Genomic DNA, 12,059 nt, shown 5'->3' with positions numbered 1-12,059 from the left:
TAGATATTTTTAATCCTTCTTTTTAAGTACATGTTTCTAGAAATATAATTTTCCTACCCAGTACCATCTATAGTCCAGCTAGCCTCCACTACCCCCTAGGGCCCCTTTGGGCAAACTATTAAAAGGTGCTGTCTCTGAGTGGGCTCAGCTTTCTGTACGCACAGCTTGGAAAGGGGCTAGTGCTTTTGCCTGGAATAGGGCAGTTTGCTCTTCCTCTGGGCAGATGCCATTCAGCACCATGGGCATCCTTTGGTACCGAATTTTAGTGCCCCAGCCCCTGGTTGGGCTCCCTTGTGCTTTGAATAAACTGCACAGCTGTGTGTTGCAGCCCTGGTCATATCCCAATGGTTTTAATAGGTAAATAAATTTGTATTCAATCCTACGTATTTGTGACATCCATTTGGGCCTCTTGGACTCATGAATTCTTTACCGATATGTTTTTCAGTTTCCAACTGCATGATAGTGAGGAAGGAAGAGTGAGTTCAGGTTTGCTGTTTGTTTTGTTTTGATTTTGGTGTTCGACATTTTTCTTTTAATATTGCTCTGTCGTCAGAAAATATGGTCTGTATGATGATCATTTTTCTGGTATTCATTAAGATTTATTCCATGACCTAAGCCAGGTTAGTATTTATCAATGTTCCTTCTGTACTGACAGAAAAAAGAAAGAGTCACAGCTGTGGTGTCTCATCATATTCACAGTCAAGGGAACTAGAACGGGAGGCCTTGGGGGACTGTTTCTGAATTTTGGCCCCTGATACATCTTGGGAAGCCTATCATCACCCACCTCTGAATTATCCAGTCTCGTCTCAGTCTGCTTGGCTGCCATAGACACCACAGCCTGGGTGACTTGAATAATATAAATTGATCTTTCCAAGACTGCAGTGGCTGACTCAGTTCCTGGGGAGAGCTCTCTTCCTGGCTGTCAGCATCTTGCTGGCATTCCTGCTGTACACACACGGGGCAGACAGAGAGGTCATCTCCCTCACATCTATTCTTATAAAGGCACTGATCCCATTGTTGGGGAGGCCATCCTCAAGACCTAATCACCTCCCAGAGGTCCCACTGCTAGCTGTCGTCACCCTGGGGCTCAGCACTTCAGCATTCGGAACTGGGGGAGCACAGACTTTCAGCCCACAGAAGGTCTCATCTCCTGGTCCTACCCCTTTGGACTCTGCTGTCATGTTGAACAGTATCTCCTTCCCAAACTCACCCTGTTCCTGTCACATCCAACCTTCCACACATGATTTTTTCTCCCTGAAGCCCCCCTGCCCCTACCACATGGCTAGGTCTTACACAGGTTCCAGGTTAGACTCCACATTCTCTGGAGAGCTTTCCTGGTCCCTCACGGATACGTTAAGTACCCTCTCTGTGTGCATCCATTGCACTAGCATGAAATTTATCAAAGCCCTTACCACACCACATGTGGAAGCTTGCTTACAAACCATTTTCTTAATAGAAAATAAGTTCCCTAAGGGTAAGAATTTTGGTGTTCAACAAAAATTTGATGACTGAATGTTTAGCAATCATCAGTCAGTAAAGTACTGGAAATCTAAGCATATCATTACACCATGCCTCCTTGAAGATGCACACCCTGGCTTTAACTTGACTTCTAAGCCTCAATGCAGTGGAGTTGGAGTTAGAATCCAGGGCCGGGTCCTGGCTACATACACTTCGTTATGAACTGAATGTTTTTTTGTTTTTGTTTTTGTTTTTTTTAGATAATTATTTTTTTATTGAAGGGTAGTTGACACACAGTATTACATTACATTAGTTTCAGGTGTACAACACAGTGATTCAACATTTATATACATGATAATTCTAGGTACCAGCTATCACCATACCAAGTTGTTACAATATTTTGACTATATTCCTTATGCTATACATTACATCCCGGTTACTTATTTATTTTACAATTGGAAGTGTGTACTTTTTTGTGTGTGTGTGTGAGGGCATCTCTCATATTTATTGATCAAATGGTTGTTAACAACAATAAAATTCTGTATAGGGGACTCAATGCTCAATGCACAATCATTAATCCACCCCAAGCCTAATTTTCGTCAGTCTCCAATCTTCTGAAGCATAACAAACAAGTTCTTACATGGAGAACAAATTCTTGCATAGTGAATAAGTTACATAGTGAACAGTACAAGGGTAGTCATCACAGAAACTTTTGGTTTTGCTCATGCATTATGAACTATAAACAGTCAGTTCAAATATGAATACTCATTTGGTTTTTATACTTGATTTATATGTGGATACCACATTTCTCTCTTTATTATTATTATTTTTAATAAAATGCTGAAGTGGTAGGTAGATACAAGATAAAGGTAGAAAACACAGTTTAGTGTTGTAAGAGAGCAAATGTAGATGATCAGGTGTGTGCCTGTAGACTATGTGTTAATCCAAGCTAGACCAGGGCAATAAAACATCCACGTATGCAGAAGATTTCTCTCAGAACAGGGGAGGTGAGGTTCTAAGCCTCACCTCTGTTGAGCCCCATTTTCTCACCTGATGGCCCCCCTGCGACTGTGCCTGTCTTAGGTTGTTCCTCCCTTGAGGAATCTTACCCGTCTCTGGCTAACCAGTCATCTTCCGGGGCCATACAGGGAAATGTAAAGTTGGTAAGTGAGAGAGAAGCCTTATTGTTTGAAAAGGTTAGCTTTTTACTTCTTTGCAGATTTATGCCCTGTGGCTTCTATGCCCAGCATTTGTCTTGAGGTATCTTTACCACTTGGAAGAATTATGATACTCAGTAAATTTGATATGAGGCACGAATTCTATTTAAGGGTTGTAATTAGGAAGGAAGAAGAAAAGCTATAGAAGTAGCAGGCGGAAGAAAACATGGGAAGATGATTATTTCTTTGACATATCTTCTTGTAGAGTAACTTCAGCATGTATAGGTTTTAAGCTACTACTTAAATTGCGCACACACATTAACATAATAGGAGTATAGTTACATAACCAAAGCATATCTGTAATTACCAGCCATCTCCAGTGAAACCAAGAAAACCAGTTAGGCACCTTAGGCATTTCTGAAAACTTATCTATGATATGGTGGATATTGTCCAACTGAACTTGAACAGTCTGAGAGAAATCAGACAAATTAAAACAACCCATTCCTGGGGACTGTTCACATCCCATATGTTCTTTTAACAGTAGATAGTCTGTAGTTGTAAGACTTTGGAGCGCTACAATTTGCACTTCTCCTAATTCTTGGTTGAGTTCCAACAGTATAGATCCAGTCAAATTTGTTGTTTTACTGTATGCACAGGCCAGCTTAGATATCTGAACTGATGGGCCCTGTTCTCCCCATCAGATTCTTATGTTGAAGTCCTAACCTCCAGTGTGATGGTATTTGGGGAGGCAATTAACTTTAAATGAGGTGGTAAGGATGGAATCCTCATGACGGAATTAGTGTCCTTATAAGAAAAGGCACTAGAGCGGTGAGTTCTCTCGGCCACTGCGTAAGGACACGACCAGGAAATGTGCCTCCCTGGGAACTGGATCGGCCCGCACCTTGCTCTCAGTCTTCCCAGCCAGCATAACTGTAAGGAATAAGTTTCTGTTGTTTAACCCCCACATCTATGTATTTCTCTTACAGAATCCTGAGCTCTCAAAGACAGACTTGGGAAAGTCATTTAAACATTCTGATCCTCTGAGTGGGATGATTTTAACTTTGAGGTCTTTGCTTACATGCTGCAGGGTGAGCAAATACTACAGAACGGTTCTTCAAATATAACTTAATGTCTTTTTCTTTTTAACAAGCAAAAAAAACAAAAAAAAAGTTTACTGATGTCGATCACATATAACATGGGAGCATCAGCAATAAGTAATTCAAAGGGGCTTTATACAACATCTTAACAAAAGAAATACAAATTTTTGGAAAAGTAGCAAGAAAAGGAGGAGAACTTTGAGCTTCTAGCAGGGCTAATTGTAGGAAGGCAAATATAGGAGAAACTAATAGTAGGTAAGGGAGAGTTTTAGCCAGGTTTATACAGATTCTTCTGGTGCTGTCTCTGGACTGATAAGGTCTAGAGTTATCTCCAGTGATTAACTCTGTCTTTCCTAATACAAACAGGAGAAGAGACACCTTTACATATTTAAGTCTTGCTTTTAGGCAAATAGTGGAGAGGATGCAAAGCTTTTATTATATCTACTTATGATTAATCACCTTAAGCTCAAAATAATCCTTCTGCCAAAGTAACATATTTTGAGATGACATATTCTGCTACCTGTCATTCAGCTGTGTGTGTGCACAAAGAGAGACAGACATATCAAATATGGCTACAAGCTGACAGATGTAGATGAAAGATATATGGTTGCTTACTGAACTATTTCTTTTTACTTTTCTATAGGTTTGAAATTCTTCAAAATAAAAAGGTTGGGGGGAAATTATATCATGGTCATTTGGATTCATCCCAGAAATAAAAATATAGTTCAGCTTTAGAAAAACTATCAATATGATTCTCAAAACCCAGAGATTAATGAAGAAAAATAATGATTTTAACACATGCATGAAAAGCATATAATAAATTCAAACCCATTATGATTTTTTAAAAACCCTTAAGAAATTGGGATTAGAGGAAAACATTTTTCACTTAATTTTTAAAAATCTATCAAAAATCTATAGCCATCATTATTCTGAATGGTGAAATTACCATTAGGTTCAAGACTGAAGGTTCTAGAAAATTAAACAATGAGACTATATATATATATATTTTTTTTTTTTTCTTGAAAGGAAGAAATAAAGTTGACATCTGACACAGAAAACACAATTTTCTACATAGAAACCCAATAGACACATCAGTTTCTAGCAGTTTTGGTGTGCTACAATAACTGGAAATAGTCTCTTTTTAAAAATGTACTAGAAATTCTGGGGCATATAATAAATATCTCTCAAGAATTATAAATTTCCAAGGATCAAAACAAAGAGGATACTTACAATAAACATCAAGCAGAAGCTGATGCTGTATGGAATGGGATACATTCCCCAGTTATCAAGGGACTTGGGTTCTAACAGCAATGCAGGAAAAGGATTTGAGGCCTTGAGCTCATATGAGGCAAGGACTTAGAACTGATAACCTTTACATGAAACTAGAGCTCCTGGTGGGCTGTACCCTCCACAAAAGTGTAGATTCAAAGGCCATCAAACACCAGCCCAGGGAGATGACAAGGTCTCTTGTCTGTCTATGGAATTCATTCTCTCCAGAGATCTCAGTCCTGTGTTCACACAAATTTCAAGTGTGAATTTACACTATGTCATCTCACCCCCAAGAGTGAGAAATAACGTAAAAATTGTCCCAAGTTAACTAAAAATAGAAATACTATTTGACCCAGAAATTCCACTCCTAGGAATTTACCCTAACAATGCAGGATCCTAGTTTCAAAAAGACATATGCACCCCTATGTTTATCACAGCACTATTTACAATAACCAAGAAATGGAAGCAACCTAAGTGTCCATCAGTAGATGAATAGATAAAGAAGATGTGGTACATATACACAATGGAATATTAGTCAGCCATAAGATGAAAACAAATCCTACCATTTGCAACAACATGGATGGAGCTAGAGGGTATTATGTTCAGTGAAATAAGCCATGCAGAGAAAGACAAATACCAAATGATTTCACTCATCTGTGGAGCATAAGAACAAAGCAAAATCTGAAGGAACAAAACAGCAGCAGAATCACAGAACCCAAGAATGGACTAACAGTTACCAAAGGGAAAGAGACTGGGGAGGGTGGGTGGGAAGGAAAGAGTAAGGGGAATAAGGAACATAGCGATTAGCACACATAACGTGGGGGGGGCACAGGGGGAAGGCAGTATAGCACAGAGAAGACAAGTAGTGACTCTATAGCATCTTACTACACTGATGGACGGTGACTATAATGGGGTATGTGGCAGGGACTTGATAATGGGGGGAATCTAGTAACCACAATGTTGCTCATGTGATTTTATATTAATGATACCAAAATTTTTTAAAATTGTCCCAAGTTGTTCAGAGTCATTACATAAGGAAATGTACATATTCTCTGAAAGAAATTACCTTCTTCAGAATACACAGGGTCCCACAAATCCTGCCCCCAAATGAGCTCACAAAGAGGGAATTCTTTGCAAGCAGAAGCCAGGAGGCACAACCATAAACAAACCTTATGCCCCAAGAACTTGAGATAAAGTTTCAAATATTAAAATGATTAAATACTTATAGAAGGAATTTAAATTGATTTAAAAAACTAAAATCTCAGTTGACAAGCTAAATAGTAATTACCACCACTGAAGAGATCATTAATAAAATGCAAGGTTGAGCTCAAGAAATTAACCCAAATTCATCAAAAGAACTGAATAGTTAGAAGGTATGAAAGATAAGTAATAAGACAGAAAAGATAGAATAAGAAGATGCAACATATATCTCTTTCATTTAAACAACTTTCAGAAGGGGAAATTAGAGAGATTGGGAAAAGTTCAGAATTTTCCAGACTTGATACATGATATATATCACCAGAATTAGGAAACTTTGTTTTTCTTATTCCAAGGCAAAATAAATAAAAAGAAACCCACAACTAGCAAAATGAATATGTAGAATACCAAAAACTTTAGTAAGTTTTCTTTTGAAGAAATATTGTCTACCATAGAATGAGCTAGACTAACTATAGATATATCAATGTCAACAATTGAAAACCGAAAAGGTGTGAATTATAACTTCAGATCATTGAAAGCAAATAACTATGTATTTAAGATTGAATATTTTGTTAAAAAATATAATTTTTAAAAGAAGAAACCTTTTAACAAAGTATTAAGTACCTAGAAATAAATCTAATAAACTAGATTCATGGGTGGGAAGTCTCAATCATAAAGACAGCAATTCTCAGCAAACCCTAAATTCAATGGGATTCAAATAACAATCTTTTTTTTTTTCACAGAAATTGGCAGGGTGATTCCAAAATTTATACAGAAAAGGCAAGTTCCAAATGTAAGGGAGATAATTTGCATATAATAATGGAGGGCTTTTCCTACTAGATACCTAACGTATAACACTCTAGTAATTAAGACAGCGGGAATCGGCACATGGACAAGCAAGCAGACAAAGGGAACAGACAGCAAGCCCCCCCAAAAATCCATGTACATTCAGAAACAATAGAAGAGAGTTATCGCATTATATATTTTTGAAGAAAAGATGAACTATTGGTAATCCACATAAAAGAAAAAAATGAAATTCTACCCCTCTTCACACCAGTTAACAAAATTAATTTCAGGTTTATTAAAATCCTAAGTCAAAAACCTATCTTTAAAATTGTTTCAGGTAAAAAATGATATAAATACTAGAATACCTTAATGCTAACAGAGTAGATGTCTTAGTTACCTGGGGCTCCTGTGACAGAATGTCATAAACTGGCTGACTTAACAGACATTGATCTCTCATAGTTCTGGAGGCTGGAAGTCTGAAATCAGGTACCAGCATGGTGGGGTTCTTGGTGAGAGGCCTTTTCCTGTTGTTCAGATGCTGCCTTCTTATTTTATCCTCACATATTACTTAATGTCTTAAGTGCTATGATTTATGTAGCACTTAAAATTCAAAAAGAGCTAAAATTATAGAGAAATTAGTAAAAAGTCCTTGTTTTTCTGGTGTTGTCTCCTGCACACAAGGCAGATCTAGCTCGGTTTCGTCACCTCTACAGTCAGGAAGTTGGACCCGTTATCTCCAAGGCCCCTCTCCTGTCTGATACTCTGGCTTCTTGCCTGCAATGAGCAAGCATTACTAAAGCATGGCTGCTAAAAGCAGTAATAAAAATATTATCTTAACTTAGTGCAGCCATGTTCTCATCACTGACCAGGAATCTAATTGTTGAGTTACAATCTCCATCTTTACTGACAAAGGACAGTGTCCCCTAAAAGCCTTCAAGGGCCACAGTGCTGTTCAAACGATAAGACTAAACAGAAGCATCTGTCATCTGAGAGTTGGGGTGGCTGCAGATGCCTGATGAGAAGGTTTTGTCATGGTTTACAAACACTGACCATAAAGACTGAACATGCAGACTAGAATCACTGCAAACTATAAAGACAGTTGTGGGTGTGTTACCTTTCTGGAACCAACCTTGATCTTGGACTTCTAGTTTCCAGTATTATGAGCAAATAAATTCCTGTTGTTTAAGCCATTCATTGTGTAGTATTTTGTTCTGGAAGCCCTAGCAGACTAATACACATGGGAGAGGTCATTTGGCCTAGAGCAAGTGTCAATGGAGAGGAAGTGAAGACGTCCGAGGTCTGAGCTCTGGAGCGCCCCAGAATGCTGGTCGGCAAGGCTGGGAGGAGGCTGTGGAACCAGTCAGCGTGACCAAGAAGGAGAGGCTAGGAGGCGAGCTGCAAGGAGATGCACAGGGCCTGGGGGCCAGGGGCCGGTGGGGGGGGGGGGATCCTGCCGGTGGAGGCCAGGCCCAGGCCTGTCCCACGTGCTGAGGGCACTGGTGACACAGGCTGCGAGCCAGGACAGTGCTCCCCCGGCTGGCTCGGCGTGGGGGCAAAGTGGGGCACAAATGGGAGCTGAGGGTGGGTGGCAGCAGGAGGGCTGTTGTGTGAAGAGTTTTCAGAATTAAGGAAAAATGAAGAAAGGGGCAGGACTGGAAAAGGAGGGGGCTCTAGAAAGCTGTCTTTGAGTGGGGAGAGGAGGCATGTTTGTGTGCTAGGGGAAGGTTCTGAGAGGAAGGGAGTTGCAGATGTGGGGCTGAGGAGAGAAGAGCGGGCGAGGGGTCTGAGGGGACGTGGGAACAGTGGGTGGGGCCGGACGGGACTCTGAAGGGGACACAGACGGCCCCTCCTGCCTGTGAGGAGAGGGAAGGGCAGGTCATTGGTCCTTTGAACACAGTCCCTCCTCTGCCACCTCCAGGCATCCCAGGCTCCCCGACACACAGACCCGCACCCCTTCCTGTCCCCTGCTACTTCTGTTTTGTTTCTGAGATGGGCTGGGGACAAATCCTGCAAGAAGTGTGGGTGGACAGTGGTTTCCAAGTCTTTGTTACTGCAAGAATGGGGGACAAATACATACTAAAATCAAAGAAAAACACATCTGCTTCAGTCATTTTATTTCCATTTAAATGACACTTAGAGAGATCAAGAACCCTATCTATACCTCAGAGATAAGTTACCCATGAAAATTCCAAAGGTACAATAATATCAATTCACAAGGCTTGATTTCTTAAACTTACATGATAACTTTTAGAAAACATAAATATACCTGAGAGAAAGAAAATTCCAACAGACGCCTGCCTCATAATGCCCTGGGCTTACAATTCCCACCAGGACCCCTCACCCTTGATCCCTCTTCCCTCAGACTCTGACCCCTAAAGACCCTGCCAGAGCTGGAGCCCCATTTCTTTGCTTCCAAAATCCAAAGGAAACAAGAAATTCCCATCTCTTACAAAGATAAGCATGTCAAGGTTGTTCAGTGTATTTTCCCAAACACATAAAGTCAAATTTTAAAAATATTTTCCCAAATGCAAAATAAATATAGAAAACAACAAAAGTGAAAGAAAAGAAGACTGTCCAGTTAAAAATTTACATTGCCAACTTCTCAGGAAGAGCATAAGTTTATCACATCTATCTACCACTTAGAACTAACCAAGTTAACCACATTATGCCATTTCAATAATTTAATTTTTACAGAAGATAAATGCTATTGTTAATAAATCATAAATACATATGCCCACTCCCAAAATATGACATTGTCTAGTAGCTGTCCCTAAAATATGGGGAGATAATATTTTCAAATATTACTTAATAACATACTTTTATTTCTTGTCTTCTAGGAAAAACAAAATTCAACCAGTCTTCTTAATTGGCATTAAGTGATTTCCAGTTGTGCTGAATTTTTGTTAATATCTTATTTGACCAATTCTCCCCCCATCTGATATTTTCCAAAGCAGAATTTAACAAAGGGTATCATTACTTCTTTGGTTTACCTCTTTGTTTGGGGACTAAAGGACTGAACCCCTGAGACAAAGGACCTTGCATTGACCTCCCAGGACAATGTGTAAGGCAGGAGCTCTGGGCCAAGCTGTGTAAATGCCACACAGGCCATCTAAACTCTGCACTCATTGAGCACTAATTTCTTGAGTCAGAGAACCAAAGTAGTAGAGCAAATGGACAATGCAAAACAGTGTGACACCAGAAAGTATACTGGGCTATGGAGTTAACTTTCCTACTTATAATTAAAGCTGGTTATGTCTATATGGAAGGAATTATTCTTTTAGTTAATTAAAAACTGATTTTTTGTTCGTTAATCTTCTGACTGTCAAGAGCGGGGATGCATCCCACTTCCTCATCCCGTGCGTTCATCCATCCCTTCCTGGCTCTTTGCCCCACACTGGGGATTGGTGGCTTCACCACTCAGTTTCCCGGCCAGTCTGAGAGTAAGAGGTCCCTTCCTGGGAGTCATACTTGAAGAGCAGGAGAATAGGAGGAACTTACGCTTCTAAGTTCCTAGTGGCCTACAAATCTTTCTGTCTATATTCAGAACAGAGAATGTAAGCCAATTTCATATCCCAGAGACCATTTCAGTTTCCTAATGTTCACATACAGATTTTTGAATCATGTGGAACCAAATAAAAATAAGTGACAATAACAATCTATAACAGAGGCTTCAAGAATTGGTGTTTGAAGGGACCTTGCAGGTCACGTAATCCTCTACACTAGCTCAGCATTCTGCCTGAATACCTCCTTTGTGGAACTGCCTTAAAACCCAATAGGTAATTATTAGTGTCTCTACTCCACCAGATACCATGCCAGGGGCCTGGACAGGGAGAAGAGTCAGCCTAGAGAAGTTTACAATCTCCTGGAAAATTGCTAAACCATCAGTCCTGACACAACAAGTACTAAAAATTAATTCTTAAAAAAAAAATCAGGAGGAAACAAATATTCCAAAGCAAGAAACATGGAGAAAAGGTAAACATCTTCTCATCTATTTTTAAAACAAGGAGTCACAGCAGCTGTTACATTAAATCAGGTTTGTTAATTCCTTAATTTATCACAGAGCCATAGAATCTTAGCATGGAGAGCCCGCAAGAATCACCAAGGCCTCTGGCCTTTCCACCTGGGTATCAGGGCTGACTGGGGCAGATGCTTCTATATAGTGCAGGGACAGCTCTTGCTTGTAAGAGATGCATCCACACGCAATAGGCTGTTTGATCTCATTCACTTTATTTCACTCTTGCTAAATATTCTGCCTAGAAGTTAGAGTTCAGGAAAATCTCTGAACAATGACTGCAGACCATTCCTGCTGCCGTGTTTCCACCACAGCAAGCATGGCACATGGCACATACTTGTGCAAATGTGAGAACAAATGAGGCCTCCCAAGCCCCACGCAGTCACCCCCATGACTGAGGAGGACACTGGAGGCACCCACTCTTCTACATCCCACATAAGCAAACATTACCCTGCTCTTTTTACTGCCCTGAAAACTCTTGTCCCACCTAATGGACAGAAACCAGCTGCCACATAAATTATATATACACAGTGGAATATTAGCTATGAAAAGAATGGAATCTTGCCATTTACAACAATATGGATGAATCTAAGGAGTATTATGCTAAGTGAAATAAATCAGACAAAGAAAGAAAAATGTCACATGGCTTCACTTATATGTGGAATTTAGGAAACAAACAAAACAGAAAGACTCATAAATACAGAAAACAAACTGATAGTTGCCCTAAGGGAGGAAGTGGGGAGGATGGGTGAAATAAGCAAAGGGGATAAAGAGGTGCAAACTTCTAATTATCAAATAAATCAAAGGTACAGCATAGGGAATATAGTCAATAACATTGGAATAACTTTGTACGTGATAGACAGAAACTATACTTACCATGGTAAGCATTTTATAATGTATATAAATATCATATCACTATGTTGTACACCTGAAACTAATATAATATTGTATGTAAATTGTTTTGATAAAAAAAAATTTTTTAAGAAAGAAAACAGCTGCTACTGAGCATGGTGCCTCTATTTAGAGCCTCGGATCACACACACACACAGAAGACACATGTTCAGAGTATTGAACCCATGCGTT

The sequence above is a fragment of the Manis pentadactyla genome, chromosome 1, assembly GCF_030020395.1.
Source record: "Manis pentadactyla isolate mManPen7 chromosome 1, mManPen7.hap1, whole genome shotgun sequence".
In the NCBI taxonomy this organism is placed as follows: domain Eukaryota; kingdom Metazoa; phylum Chordata; class Mammalia; order Pholidota; family Manidae; genus Manis; species Manis pentadactyla.
This window is presented reverse-complemented; position numbering follows the sequence as displayed.